We start from the raw sequence: 16,182 nt of genomic DNA on the forward strand, positions 1-16,182 counted from the left end.
CAAGCACAGTCAGCTCTAGGACAAAGAGATATCCAGTATTGCTAACTTATGTATCAAGTATTGTTAGTTCATGTATCAAGTATCGGGAACATTCCGGGAAAGAAAAGTACATGGTGTTTTACGGGAACAGCGCGGGAGAAGGACACAGTCAAGATAATGGTGCAAAGAACTGTTCTTGTGGATACTTTGATTGTTATTCGCATGGGAAAGATGCTCGGTGTTGCCTATTGGTAAAGATATGTAAACCGTGTTGCTTTGTTCACTGTTACATTGGGGTATGTTCCCTTGAGTAAAAGATATAAAACGCTGAAGACAGGACCAGCAGTGGTAGTAGTAGCAGTAGCGAGGAGGGTAGCTGCTGAGTTGCTTTCCTGCTTGAGAGAACGGCTGAATAAACCTTTTGAAACTGTACCTCTCTTTTGACTCCACTCCTTCGTTTTCCGGGGACGCCCGAAGACTGCAGGTGCAGGTGAGTATGACCCAGGCAGCCCTCCTGAAGTAATGAGGACCGTTACACTTTTGATACTTTCACTGAATTTTGATGGTTTGAAGAAAGTGGCTAGAATTCACCCAGCACATATCTCAGCAGATTGGAAGAAGACTCATTAAAGGGGCCATTACCACTATGATTTAGATTGTATCTTTATATTGAATAGTCTAAGTTTACTAGATGTAATGGAACTTTCCAAAGATATTTATTTAATTGCATTTTTAGCACTAATCAGAGCCCACTCCTTATATCTAGTGCTAGTGTTTAATTGGAGCCCAGAGAAGTGGAGAAAGTGAAATTTCTCTTTTCACTAGCTCTGTACAAACCAAAAGCAGTAGGGGCATTGTTTGATCATGGCCTGCTTCAGTCCCTACTTTGCTCTCCTGGAATTATTTTCATTATCTCACCTCATTTCACGAAACCAATGGGGCCAGGTGGTGCCATTAGAGGAACATGATGAGTGTTAAGTTGAGTTGGAAAATATCAGAATTATAAACCTTCGTGGATATCACCTCACAACCTAGTACTTTATACTCTGAGTGTTGGAAGAGCTGGCCAGGCTGGCAGAATCCAGAGGAGATTGGGGGCAGGTGTAAAATTCAAAGGGATCTGCTACACTTACATAAGTTTCAATGGCTGGTCAAAGTGAGGAAGGGCAAAGGAACCATGTGGCATAGATGGAGATGTTGTGAAATAAAGCATCATGTCACACAGTTTCTTTATTATGTACACATATAAACACATGCACCCATAATGCAGCTGAAGTGTTAAGACTGTTTTACTAGGACAACAGAATCTAACCACTATACTACATTGTGCTCTACAATTTGTGTATGGAACAATAAATGAATGGGACTATAGAGTCAGATAATTTTTGATTCTGGATTGGAAAAGGAAAATAAAACAAGATGGTTAAAAGATGAGATGCCAAATAAGCAGGGCTATAGTAAGAGATTGCCATATTGACCTTGTCAAGTCTTCAATCCCAGAGGAACTGCATTTAAAGTAGAGTGGAAAGTACACTTGTTTTGGTTAAAATAGGTTCAAATCCTACTTTTTCACCTCCTGTCTGTTACTTTCTGACATCACTTGACTTTTCTTGGCCTCAGTTTCCTCATTTATAAATTGAGGAGTTTGTTGACTTCAAAAGTTTCTTCCAGCTCTAAATCTATGATCCTATGACTTGTAAAATGTGACTCCTTGACTACTATGTTGAAATAACTCTTTTTGAAAACCAAAAAATATCTATCTATGTCTCTATCTATCTGTCTGTCTGTCTATCTATGGTGTGCCCTACATATTTTACATATATATCATATAAATACATGCCAAAACTCCTGTTTGTGTGTGTGTGTAATACCACAAATTATAAATTGACCTTTCTTGTTTAAATGGAAGCAAAATTCAGTGATAAAGTTGCTTTTTGTAAAGTTCTAATGATGAAGCTTTTGTCCAGCTGTATTCTAAAAATAAAATTTGCCTTCCTACTGAGATGAAAGGAAACCCTTTCTAAAAAAGGAACGGAAATCTAATTAATAACCAGAAAATACTGGTTATAAAGAAATGATCTCAGCACATTTGTTCTACAAAAATAGAATTCATTGCTTTATCTGGAATCTTTATAGGGCATTATCAGAGAAAATAAAATTCCCACTGAGGCAACCACATTAAAAATATTAAATCCATATAATATTTATTCTTTAATGTTAAATTTTGCATTTGAAAGCTGAAAATTACTTTTTAGAAGAAAACACTTTGATCCAATAGTCCAAAGAGAGCTCTGAAACAATGAACATTTTTTTTATGAATATCTCAGCAATTTGTGCTACCTACTTCTTGTGGCATGTCTGTAGAGTGGTAAAGTAGAGATGAACATGCCACTGAACACAACGCTGGCTGTTTTCTAAAAGCCAATTTGATCATCTAATACTGTAGCCATCAGGAACCTTTTGGACCCGATTCTTCCTCAATAAGTGACTACACAGTAGCAACACAGGCATGTTAGGAAACCCATTAACTCCATCCTGTCACCTGTACCTATTTATTATTATTTTTGTACCAGACCTATGGTATCATTGGTACAGAGAACTCCTAGTTAGGAAACTCTATCTACCACTGCAAATTGGCAAGTGCTTTACAAATGGTAGACTTAGAAAGTTGCTTGGGAGGCATTAAGAAGTCAAGTGACATGTATAGGGTCTTAATATGTCATAGGTGAGAGTTGAACTCACTCTGAGGCCGGGTACCTATCCAATATGTGACAACTTCCTGAATTCCATTAAGTGCCCAGAAGAGTGAAACAATAATAAAAAGTCCATTTTCTGAAAAGCAACATAAAGGACAATAAAAGAAGAGAAAGATTGCTTTTGAGGATGTCTCATATAAGTCTTTTTATTCATAACATGTTCTTCCTGGATATCAGCAGACAAGAGACTTTACTTGAAGATGCATCGTGGCCAGAAATTACTTAGCGCTCATTCAAATACAACCTCATTGTGCAAATGTGGGAATCATTTCCAGTTTTTCAGATGGAAGTAATATCTCCAAACCTCCATAGTTTTTTTTTCCCCCTCTCCTCTTGCATTAAGCATAGGGCCACAATCATTCATGCATATGCTTTATCTTCTCCACTAGACTGAAACTTATTTGAAGGCAAGGACCAAGTTTTAGTTCCAGATCAACAAAAATGCTTTGGACACTAGAGGCATTTACAACATTTTTGAACATATGAATGAATGGATATGTCACTCAAGCCCACAACAACCATTCTGAGAAGTAATATGGCAAATGGATTGAGAACCAACCTTGGAGTCATGAAAACCTTGCATCAAGTCTTGCCTCTGACAGATGCTGGCTGTGATGACAAGTTACTTAACCTCTCAATGCTACAGGTAAATTTCTAAGACTATAATTGCAGAGATGTAGACTTGAATTGGTAGAGGAGAGAGCCTTTCTGGGATCTACCTAACCCAGTGAAATTAGTGGCCCTGTAATGATGACAGAGATGATGATAGTAATAATAACAACAATGATAACCAATCAATACACTACTCCTAGTTGATGTCACTAAGGATATTATTGCCTTAACGTACCTATCATCTCAAATCCCTTTTATGTAACGTAGGCATTGGGGAAAAAAATTATTATCACAATATTCTAATACTCTTCCATCAATAGATCTGTGATAAATCAACAAACATTTTTTGAGTGCCTCCTATGTGCCAGACACTGTGTTAGGTGCTGGATATAGGCACCAGTCTCAATAATGTGAGTGCTTCATCCAACAATGTAGATTGCAACCTTCCATGTCTATTCATCATAAGCACCTCTTTCCCATGTCCTTCCACATCTCTGCCAATCATACACACATACACATTATATATATATATATATATATATATATAATATATATATATAGTATGCATATATATGTTATATATATTCTCCTTATATCCCTTCTCCTGCATATTTTCTCATTTACTACCTGTTTTTCCATTTCTCTCAACTACGAGTCTTTGATGGTTATAGCACTCCATTTCTTGCCTGGGTAGATGAATATTATCCTAGAGGTAAAGTGTCTGGAAATGACATGATAGAGACAGCAAATGGAACTGATCCATCTGTTAATATATCTTAGAAAAACACTGCAAATGGGCGTTGAGCTGGGCTCAGAACTCAATAGGAACAGGAGAGTGGGCTGGATTGCCTTTGGGAAATTCCCCAGTTATTTTAATAATCCCATCTAATCCATCTCACTCATTTTACAGATGAGGAAACTGAGGCTAGAAGAATGATAGACTGATAGATGTAGAGTTGTTATAAAGGACCTCAGAGGCCATCTGGTCCAACCTCTCATTTTACAGGTAGTAACTGAGGACTAGGGAGGGTACATTGCTAGTTTGAGTTTACACACCTGTAAGCATTAGAGGCAGTATTTAAACTCAGAGTCCAGACTCTAAAATTACTCTTCTTTCCATTGATTCTAGAGTCTGGAGAATATGAGTGGCTAGTGGTTCTTTTCTTCCAAATTACCTAGTAGACATGCCAATTTTTTTTTTACATACATGGGATTCTCCCCTCCTCCAAATACAAGCCTCTTTAGAAAAGAACCTATTTTACTTCTGTCTTTGTACTCTCAGTTCTTAGCATAGGGGCTTGCACACAGTAGACACTTAAATATTGCTTCTTGATTGATTTTCATATTTTTAGAACTGGGAAGCACCTTGTATATCATCAATATAACCTCTTCCTTTGGCAGCTGATAGAAATAGAGTCCAAAGTGCCCAAGGTCACACAAGTTGCAAGTGGCTGAGTCAGATTCTAATCTAGGAGCTCTAACTCCAAACTAAAGGCTTTTTCTAACTCACCACAGTGACTCATTAATAATTTACATTTCGTGATAAAACGTCTGCCTCCAAGACCTTCTCTCCTCTCTTTTTTTTTTAAAGGAAAAGTGGACACGAGTTGTGGGTAGAATACATTTAAACTGGTGTTTGAAGAATTGGAGGATTCCACAGCTCATAGAAAGAAGACTCCTGTTTCTAGAATAACTTTATCAAATGAATGTTTTGTCTTTATTCCTAATAAAGCCATTACATGATAATTAAACCATTTTCCACCTTGGAGAGCTCACTGTTCAGAGGAGGCTTGCTTTCTTCCTTTATGGCTAATTTTAGTGTAAAGAGAACATTGCCAGGCAGGGTTTCATTCACAGAATTTCTGGGTTAGGTGGGACTTCACGACAGTGTATTATAACTCATACTTAAGCAAGAGTCTCTTTAACAACATTTCTGACAAATGGTCTTTCAGCTCCTTCTTGGAGATCTCCAATGCTTCTGACAGAGATATAATTGCTTCGAAGGTTGTATTGAAATCAAAGGGGAAAATCCTACTTTTCTGTTAATTCTACTTATTACTCATATTTCTGATTTCTTAGTGCTAATGATCAGAAGTTTCCCACCAAAGTGTTGGTGTCAAGGAAAAGGGGAAATATATTGAGTCCTTTTCCTTCCAAACCATTCCTTTATCCCCAACTATAGGGACATTATTAGGCTAACACCTAGTTGCAAGGCCTAGATCATCCACTAAATGGCTGGTCTAGTCATCTGGCTTCTTCCTATGTAGTGATATTTAAGGGGTCCCTTGAAAGGCCTTCGAGCCCTAAAATATTCCTCCTATCATTCTGGGGCCTAAGTTCCCACCATTACTTTCTCCTTTGTCTTAAATATATCAAAAACACTTTGCTGTCTAGAGGGAAGACTAAGAAGGGTTATATTAAAGCTGAGAAGCTAGGATTACTTTTAAAATTCCAGGGAAGTTGTGGACAGCTAGGTGGTGCAGTGGATAGAGCACTGGCCCTGGAGTCAGGAGGGCCTTAATTCAAAATTCAGTCTCAGACCAGACATTTACTAGCTGTGTGACCCTGGACAAGTCACTTAACCCCAATTGCCTAAAAAAATAGATAAAAAAATTCTGAGGAAGTAATTGAATCCATGTAAATGTGATTTAGTGGTTTCCCATACCTAGAACACTTTCCTTCCTCACTCCTACCTCCTAAGTTTCCTTCAAAGCATAGATCAATGCCACTTCTTCATGGCATCCTCTTTTCCTCCACCTCTATCTTAGCATTCTCTCCTTCATGAAATTATTTTTACAGATTTTGAATTTACCTATACCCGGACATGTTGTTTGTTTTGGTAGTTAAGTGACTCAGAGAGTAGAGTACTGGACTTGGAGTCAGGAAGATCTGAGTTAAAATCCAAATTCAGACACTTACTGGTTGTGTGATCCTAGGTAAGTCATTGAACTTTTGTTTGCCTCATCTTCTTCACCTCTAAAATGGGGATCATAAAAGTACCTAACCCTTAGGGTTATTTTGAGGATCAATAAGAATATTTGTAAACCACTTAACACAGTGCCTGGTTTGTTGTAGGCACTTAATTAAAGTTTGTTTCTTTCCTTTCTCTTCCCCAGTAGAACATGAGCTCCTTCAAGGCAAGCTTCTTGAGCACTTGACAAATGGTTGTTGAATGAATGTCTGATCCTCTGCCAGAATGTAAGCTCCTTGAGGGAAGGAACAGGCTCATTTTTGTATTTGGATCCCCAAGACCTAAGACAGAGCCAGTCCATAGCAAGCACTTGAATGATCCAACAGGCAGCTAGGAGCCTGCTTTAGGGTCACATAATTGATTGTCATCAGAGTACCAGGAAGATGAGGTCAGGAAGCAGATGGGTGGGAACCAGTCACCAAGAATGAAGGAGAAAGGGTCAGTGGTAGTCAAGGTAAGACCTGAGGCTTGGAAGAATTCAGAGATCCCAGTCAGGGAACCTACATAGAAATCCAAGAATAACAGTATAAGAGATGTCCAAAAGACATCTGAAAATGTCGCTGCCACTTTAAGCCCTGGAGCTGTACACTTTTGGATTGTCTCTAGCATGTGACTAAGAGATCTCTCCGGTCCCTCCCAATTTAAGCTTTTGCTTTTGTGGCATGGTTATTTAATAATCAGAGACAGGCTCCCTTCCCAGACTACAGGCTCTGGAATCATCTACCAACCACCACTCACACTGAAAGATTGGGGCCCCAAGGAGTGGCTGACCTTTCATTGTTGTTGTTATGTCGTTTCAGTCATGTCTGACTCTTTGTGACCCCATTTGGGGCTGTCTTGGCAAACATACTGGAGGGATTTGCCATGTCCTTCTCTAGCTCATTTTATAGAAGAACTGAGTCAAACAAGGTAAAGTAACTTGTCCAGGGCCTCATGGCTAGTGAGTGTCTGACACCAGATTTGAACTCATGAAGATGGATCTTCTTTATTCCAAGCCCAATGCTCTCTGCACTGTAGCACCACCTAGCTGTCCAGTGACTGACTACTGATCTTCTTAAGGTCACCCTGGGGTCACCCTGAAAGACTGTAAGTGTTGTTGGTACTATTACTTACTGGCCCCCATCCAGTGTTCTTCCTGACACAATTAAGCAGTATGTCCTTAATATCAATGTAGCAATGAATATCAAATAGCTTGGTACAGGGAGTTATTGGCTAAGAAAGTATGGCAAGGACCTAAGTATAACTACATCCCCTCAAATGGGAGCATGCTTTCCCCTCTAGACCCTGCTTCAGCTTTGGGGGTAGTAGGCTAAAATTTGAAGTGACTGTTATTGAAAGTTGCCCAATCCCTACGAGGTGACGGGATACTCTGGCTCTGGGAGTCATTTTCTCCCTTTAGGGAGTCTTTCCCAAGTTCACTTGTTTGCATGCCGTAGCCACAAATGAGTTCCTTCCTTAATTAGCTACACCAGCTTCTCAAGGGACTTCGTCAAGCAAGCCTTGGCTGTTCTGCTGGCCTTTCAGTGGACTCAGTGATTCAGACTACCAACAGACTCTTATACCAACTCCCATCACTAGAACTCCGACGATTCTTCCCACCTTCTGACGACCACAAGGTTCTTACTGGTCTATTCCAACTTTGATATCCATTCATCTATGATCTGGAAACAATAAAAGTAGAGGTGTAATGCATTCATATACACAGAAAGGTTTGGTAGGATATAGGACTGAATGGCCCTCTCCAACCACAGAAGTTCTTCCTCACTGAAACGTCACATCAAAGAGAGAGGCTGCCTGTAAATATTTTGTCTATACACTTACCTCCAGCTCAGTGGCCAATTAAAATGCTTTTCATTACCATGATTAAGACAATAGGAAATCCATGCTGTGATGTAGAGAAAACAGCCCCTCCACTGTGTATGCCTAAAAGCAGCCTTATCAATTATCCACATGGATTGATAACTGGCAGGACATGCCTGAAGGATTGTACCCTCATTTCCCTGTCCTCTCATTACAAGGATTTAGGGCTAGAAGAGACCTCAGAGTCTACCTTTTTAAATCTCTCATTTCACAAAAGAAGGAACTGAGGGTCAGAGAAGTTGAGTGAATTGCCCAAGGTTACATAGGAAGCAGTGGCAGAATGGGGAAGCCCAGGCCTCTGATTCCAAATACAGCATTCTTTTGGCTGCACCATGATGTTTCCTATATATAATCAAAGACAATCAAGCTCCTGATTAAAATGGAAAGCAATGGGCTTTCATTTGGGTCACATCTTTTAATCAGTTAAGAGTGCTAGGCCAGGGCATCATAGAAAAGGCAGCCTGTCCATAAAGCAGGTCCTGCTTTCTTTGGCTAAAAGGCTCTGCCTAACCTAGGCTTAGGCTAGTATCTCAAAGATGCCACATTGATAGAATTAGAGCTGAAAGGGATGTTGAAGTCATGTAGTACAATATACTCATTTTACAGAGGCAGAAACTGAGATCACAAGTTTAGGGAACTTGACCAACCCCCTGCAGAAAGTGGGAGAGCAATTCTTTCCCTTGTTCTGTGAAGAAGCCTCAGACCTCAAAGATTACATTTTATAATCTATAATTTTGATCACTGAGTTCTTGCTTCCAGCTCTAAGACACTATTCTATCATCCTGTTGTCATAGGAGAAAATCTAGGTAATTAGGAATGAAGAGAAAGTAGCAGACAGTCAATCACTAGGAATGGGTCTTGAGGTGGTAGCCTGCAAGGAGGGGCACAGGAATGAGGACTGGCTCTATAGTCAGGAGCCTGGGTTGAAATCCCAGCTAGAAGGGATCAAGAAAGGCTTCAGTTACAAGAGCTGGGGTCAAAAGACAAGGCTTTGTCATGGAAACAAACCAAGAACACCGTTATTAGAACCAGGGCATTGGGTCAATATAGTGTCCCAATCATGGACAGCCTTAGTTCCAGTCTTGTGCCATGGCACTGTGTAGGCTTTTGTCTTCAGCTGTGAAGATTAAAGGAATATGGGGTCTTGGAGGCAGGGGATGGTTAGTCTGTCTAAGCCTGCTTTGCATACTGTCCCATTGCAAAACAAAACAAAACAAAAGAAAGCTGTGGGTCCTGATTCTTTAGCAATGTAGCAGAGGTTTTTACTAGTTTCAAGCACAGAATGCATGGATATAGTACCTACTGTGCACAAAAGACTGTATTGGATGTTGGGAGAGAAAAGCAAAACAGTGCATAATGCTTACCCTCAAGAAGCTTAGATTCTGCTGGGAGTTTACAACATGGCCATGGGCCATTGTATTACGAGATTAAAATAAGATGAGAAGCAATCAGGACAAAGGAGAGATTAAAACAAAGTACTATAGGACAGTTGAAGGTTCTACTGGGAGCTTGCCTCGTGTAGTGTGCTCAGCTTGCTTGACTGCTGCACCTTTCCCATAGGGAGAAACTGGCAAATTTGCTACTTTCCAAGGACCAATGGAAAAAATAGTCAGGGACAATGAACTACCTGTCAGTGTTGATGTGCCTTGATGACATCATTATCTTTGGGAAGACCCTGGAACCACTATCTCTAGCATCTCCATGTGGTGGTAGAGTCACTTGAGCCAAACAAGCTGATGTATTCTGAACAGGCATTAGATGTTCACTATAGGAAGAGAGGATACTTTGTAGGTGGGGGAAGGGAACTTGGGAAGACATTAGGAATTAGGAAACTAGGAATTCGGGAAGACAGTAGAAAGGAGATGGCACAAGAGTTGAGTGTTAAAGGAATAAAAGGTCTCTAAAAGGCATGATGAGGAAGAAGTCAATTGATGTGCAAATGCATTGGCATGGGAGTTGGCATATTGAAGGGACAAAAAAGTATTCTATTTGATTTGAATATAGTGTGTGAGGAGCAATGTGAAATAAGGCTAGAAAGGTAGGTTGAAGTGAGAATGGGGTGGGTCTTAAACATAGCAGCTAGAGTGCAGTACTTGGAATTAGGAAGACCTAGCTTTGAAGCCTATCTCTCACACACTATGAGAAAGGACCCCAGGCATGTCATTCAAATACTGCAAGCCTAACTTTCCTCATCTGTAAAATGGTGATGATAACAATAACACCAACCTCACAGAGAAGTTATGAGGCTTAAATCAGATAATTTTTGTAAAGTGTTTTGCAATCCTTAAAACACTGTATAATTGTGAGCTATTATTACTTTGTAAACTTCTTGAGACCAGTTACTTGCCCCTCATGCTGTCGTAGGCCTGCTTGAACTCCCCCTTACCTCTACCCTAGTTGCCCTGCTCTCCTTTGGAGGACTCCATCTTGAGGTCTGCTCTCCTGATCGGTGAGTCTCTGGCCCACATTGTCATTTCTTCAGGGGCTCCAAGCCATGCTACTCAATTCACTCCCATCTCAACTCACTCACCAAAACCTACTTTAGCATCAGCTGAATTCCTCCTGTATGGAATAGGGGAGCTGTAGATAATAGCAGGAGTAGGGGATCTCATAATGAATATGAATTCTGTCAGTCTAGGGGATGATGTTCCTTGGCAAGGAACTTATTTCATTTGACATAATTCATGAAATTCAAGGATCAACTGGGCAAATCTTTGTTAAATAAGGGAGACCTGTAAAATATGTGAATAAATGTAGGGGTTTTTTTTAATGTAAAAAGTGTTGTTAGCAACCATCTGGAAAGTTCTACAGAAATCATAAATAATAGAGAAATGCAAATTAAAACAACCTTAAGGCATAACTAACTCTCAACAATTTAACAAAGATGATTTTTAAAAATCAATTCTGCAATGGCTGTGGGAAGACAGATATGTTCACTGGTAGAGTCATGAATGGGTCTGATCATTCTGGAAAACAAATTATTTTAATTAAGCAGAAAAGTTACTACATTGTTTTTATTATTTGACCTAGAGCTCCCAGTACTAGGACTGTACCAGATGGAAGCTAATGACAGCAGAAAAAGACCCATATGTACAAAAATATTCAGGAAGATTTGTGATAACAAAAACCTGGAAGCAAAAAATGTACTTGAACATAGAAGAACTACACAGACTGTGGTATGTAAAAGCCATGGAATGTTATTATTCTATAAGGAATGATTGATAGAAAATTTCAGAAAACCACTAGAAGAATTGTCTGAACTAATGAAGACAGAAGAAACCACATCCTGGAAACAAAATACCCAATGATTATAACATTGTAATTAGAAACATACAAATATTTTAGCACAACATAAAAAAATGTAAGAACAAATGAACAAATGAACAGTCAGGTGAAACTGTGTGATGGATACTTCTAACAATCACGTATTCTGATGGTTTTATATTCACCAAAAGAGAGGACAAGTTCATGCTTTATTAATAAAGATTTTCAAAAAATCAAAATCTGGTTGATATTTAAAGTTGTCATCATTGTGGCTTTAGGGTAATAAATTTAGAGCTGGAAAAGACCTCAGTGGTCATCTGGTTCAATCAAAGTCCAGTACAGAGACCTACACACAGTAAATGTGTAATACATGTTTGTTGAACTGAATATGATTTGATATAAGGGAATACTTACAGTGGAGATCATGAGAAATAAGCTAATTTTATTTAATTCTATGGTTTTATTTGAAAGGAGAGGTTGATTCATAGAGTCCATATTGTTAGTGGAACAGAGATAACAGACTTCCTTGAAGTGGAGTATTTCACAAAAAAGCTAAACTTCTTAACCTAAGAGATAACACGTTCCCACTAATTGTCCAAGGACAGCCAGTAGTGTAGAGATAACAGGTTTTCTTCAATTAAAAGTGATTTGTAGGGAATATGAACTCTTAAACTTAAGATAGAAAGCTTTTAATTTAAGTGTTCTAACAGGAATACTGAACTTTTAAACTTACAGAGGAAGACTAAACTTCTGAACCTGCCAATTTCTGAATTGAACTTAAAGACAAAAGAATGTGACTTTAGGTAGTTATAAAAATGTTGGTGGTGATACAAAATAGAATAAATTACAAAATGGAATCAGAATCAATTTGTCTTCTCAATTCCCCCTTTAAGAGATGGTAGACATGTCTCCCACAGATCACTTATCAATAAACTAATTGAATAAGATTTTTTTTAACATAATCATTGGCACTAACATAAGCTTTTCTGGAACAAGTTTAGAAACAAGCTTTACCACAGCAACTAAGGAAAAGTTGAAAAAACAAATAAGACAGAAGGCAAAAAGAGCGCATTTACTAAGGGTAGCAATCAGGCCATTTCCCTGAAACAAGTGAACCAAGAAAAGGGGTTCCACCAGAGGTCAGCTATAATGGACAGTTATGTCTCTACCATCAGTTGTTGAATTTTATAAATACTGGTAACAGTTTCTTCTGATTAACGTAAGGAAAACAAGATTTATTAATTATAGCCCACATCATAGTAAGAATGTCTAAAACCATGAACTAATTTTAGAAGGGAAATTCACATCACGAAACTAAGAAAATTCAGCAAACATAGATACAATGAAACAAAAAGTCAAAGTGATACAGTTATGATCATATTAACTAACACCATGTCTCCTTGTATCCTAGTAACCCAATTCAAATGCCCAGTTAGTCAGTACATTTCATCTTGGATCCCAGATGCCCCATATAGTCATCTGGTGCTTGGAAGTATCTCTTGGACATTCTGGAATAGGCCTTGTTTTCAAGGCAGCTCTGAAGGGGACTCATCCTAAATGGACTTGTTTCCCTGGTTCCAAGTTATTTGCAGAGATTCCTAGGTAATTTTTGCCAAAATCTGCCAGTAACACAACTCAATACAATTTAGTACAACCTCCAAACTTTTCTTTTCTAATAACTAGATCATGTGGCAAAACTCAGCTCAAACTTTAGGGTTCTGACCTTATTAACAACAAAGTTATAATAAAAAACCCATTAAATTAGGAACCTATAATTTGCCTGAAACTTCAGAGAAATTCAGTTTTTACATACCACTTGCTGTTTCTGTCTTTACCTAAACCCTGTAACTGATATGGACCTTGATGACAATAAGCCAAAGGAAGAGTCTTAAAGAGAGTCTATGAGGGGCTGACTTGTAAAACAGGTCATTTTTTCTTTTAAAATTATCAGATTAATACTTCAAATAGGAAAATAATTTCACCCTCTCCACAATTATCATGCAATTTTATATGTAAAATCTTTAATCCAATGTTGAAAAATTATTACTAAAACATACTCAGAGACTGCATTTCTCATTAGAAACACCTGGAAGCCAATCATATACATAAATTTACAGCTTGATTTAATTAGAAAACTTTTAGATCTTTGTCTTTTTTTTTTTTGAATCCTTATCTCAATTCTTCACCCCTCAGAAGAATATCATCTCCATGTCATCCTAAAAAACATATTACAAGGACCTAATATTATACATAAACATATAACTATTAGCAAGCCTCGAAACTAATTTACTTAGTTACTTAGGATATGAAATTGCCTACCAATTCAGATAGAAAACCCATGATAAGTTGAGACCCTCTGGAGCAGTGGAAAGAAGGCTGCATCTTAAGTCAGGGAGGCCTGGATTTGAATTCCACTTTTAACATTTACTAGCTTTGTGATCCTGGATAAGTCACCTAACTTCTTTGTGCCTCAGTTTTCTGAATTGGAAAATAAAGGTAATAGAGTATAGTACTTCTGTTACAGGCTTATGGTGTGGATCTCATGGCATCATACCAGTAAAGAGCTGATAAGTAAATATTAAAGGACTACGCAGTTGTTAGCCGTCGTTAATACCTGAAACGGCTTTTTTTGGCCATGCGTGTAGCCATAGCACGCCCACGCTTTCTTTCTGCTTTTCAGGAGTGTCGCGGCATTCCTTATCTGTCACTCTTTGTCGGATCCGCCAGTGATGGACACAATCAACGAAACCCGTTAATCTACTCGATATTGGTTGATACATCAGTCAATCAACTGTCATTCATTTATTACCTACTATGTGCCAGGCAGAACTGTGCTATGTGTTACAGATCCAGAGACAGAATAAAAACTCAAATGACCAGTGATGCCGGAATGCAGAAAGGTGATTGACAATGAGCATGTCTTCCTCCTTTTCCTCTCTTATATTCATTTAGCACAAGGAAAAAGCAGCAAGCATCCATATGAGGTCACAATGCCTCATTTCCTAGCTTGATATTAAGAAGTTGAGGAAGAGATTAGAGCCAAGGCCAGGGCATCTCCAAGCATGGCATTCCTTTAAAATGTCCCGTGATGGTTACTTTATGTCCTTGTATTTCAAGTACCAATTCAGTCCAGGACGGGAAGTATTGGGAGCCAGTCGAGTTCTTTAGTGTCCTTCAAATGACATTTTGGAGACGCCTGACAATTTCCTCTATTGTATAAGATGTATCCCTGATGACACATCTCTGTTTACTTGGCCCTCTCATCATAAAAAAGGTGATTTGTCTGATTTTACATTCATGGAACACAATAATGCCACACCCATGGGAATATGGAAATATGTTTCCCACCGGGATCCTGTTTATAAATTTCAAAGAACTGTATTGACCAAACCTTTGTGTCCTATTTGATTAACCTGTATTTGTGGAGGGGTAGGGTAGACAGTGAGTAGTGAGGTGATCTCAGAGCAAAGGAAATCTGGGTTCACATAGCACATCAGGCACATACTGGTTGTGTAACCCTGTGTAAGTCAATTAACCTCTCAGTGCTGTAGGCAACCCTCTGTGACTGTATTCCAATATGCTGACCTACTTTGGTAGAGAAAAATTCCTCACCCAGCGCTTCCCCGTAACAATGACATCAGAGGTCGTCCTTTCCCTATCCCACATATTCGGAAACCTGACTTTCTTCTAGGCAGGCCTTCCTTAATTTCATCTGGTTCCTGTTAACATGTATTTCTCTTGAATTTCATGGCTCATATCAAGTGCAATTGACTTTAAAAAACCCTTAGTTTAGAAAGTTATGTTAGGCTGCTAGGGTGGTTGATTCTTATAGTGAGAGATGGAAAGGGCCAAGTCCTTCATATAAATAAGGGCCCAGAAGGGTTGAGTTGCTTGATCAAGGTCACGTGGCTAGTTAGTGGCAGGACTGAGAATTGAACAAATATCTTCTAACTTAGCTCAGTGTTCTTTTAGGTATCATGGCTTATTTTATTCAATCCAAGGAAAGCCATGATTCCTGCAAGCTTTGTTTTCTGAGCTAGTCTCCTTTGTGAGAGATATCATGATAAACACAACCTTGAAAATCAACCAGCTTTGGCCAGCAAGCCATTGGAGTCTCTAAAAGCTGAATCCGTGTACCTTTAAAAAAATAGAAAGAACATGAAACAATTAATCCAAGATATCTAGTTTACCTATATGCATGAAACCAGCACTCTGTTTTTCTTTGAACTGAGCTAGTTGTTGTTGAAGTAATTAATTGGTCTAAAAATTACCAGGAAGGAAAAAGCAACTTGTCTTTCCAAATGTGGATCAATTTGGTTAACATCCAATCACCAGCCATGTCTAGTAGTTTCTGCTTCCCTAACACCTCTCACATCTTTCCCCCCTCTCCTTTCACTCCCTATACTGGTTTCAATTCTTACCACCTCTTTCTTAGACTAATGCAATAGGTTTCTAACTCATCTATCTACCCCTCCAGTCTGTCTCCAGCTCAGTCGTTCCCCCCAGCTACCAAAGTGATCTTCCTAGAGCACAGTGCTGACCCTGTCCCTTCTTTACTCAAGAAGCTCAAATGTCACTATATTGCCTCTGGGTTCAAATATGAACTCTATTTGGTATTTAAGGTCTTTCCAACAAGATTGAAACCTATCTTTCCAGCCTTTTTACCTTTTATCCCCTTTTCACAACATTCTATAATTTAGAAATAATGACCTTCTTACTGGTCCATAAACATAAAATTCT

The 16,182-nt window shown here is 38.8% G+C and overlaps 1 long non-coding RNA gene across 2 annotated transcripts; it reads left to right on the forward strand.

Moving 5' to 3' along the window:
- The first annotated feature begins 220 nt into the window (after positions 1-220).
- LOC144457883 (uncharacterized) lies at positions 221-15,087 on the forward strand. Of its 2 annotated transcripts, XR_013487478.1 has the most exons (4): positions 221-469; positions 3,125-3,381; positions 11,209-11,354; positions 14,123-15,087. It is a non-coding gene; the product is annotated as an uncharacterized LOC144457883 (long non-coding RNA). The 2 variants fall into 2 exon arrangements; XR_013487477.1 differs by lacking the exon at positions 14,123-15,087 and having other exon boundaries at positions 11,209-11,643.
- The last annotated feature ends 1,095 nt before the right edge of the window (positions 15,088-16,182 follow it).

The sequence above is a fragment of the Phascolarctos cinereus genome, unplaced genomic scaffold (genome assembly GCF_003287225.1).
Source record: "Phascolarctos cinereus isolate Bilbo 61053 unplaced genomic scaffold, phaCin_HiC Scaffold_5;HRSCAF=322, whole genome shotgun sequence".
Lineage (NCBI taxonomy): Eukaryota > Metazoa > Chordata > Mammalia > Diprotodontia > Phascolarctidae > Phascolarctos > Phascolarctos cinereus.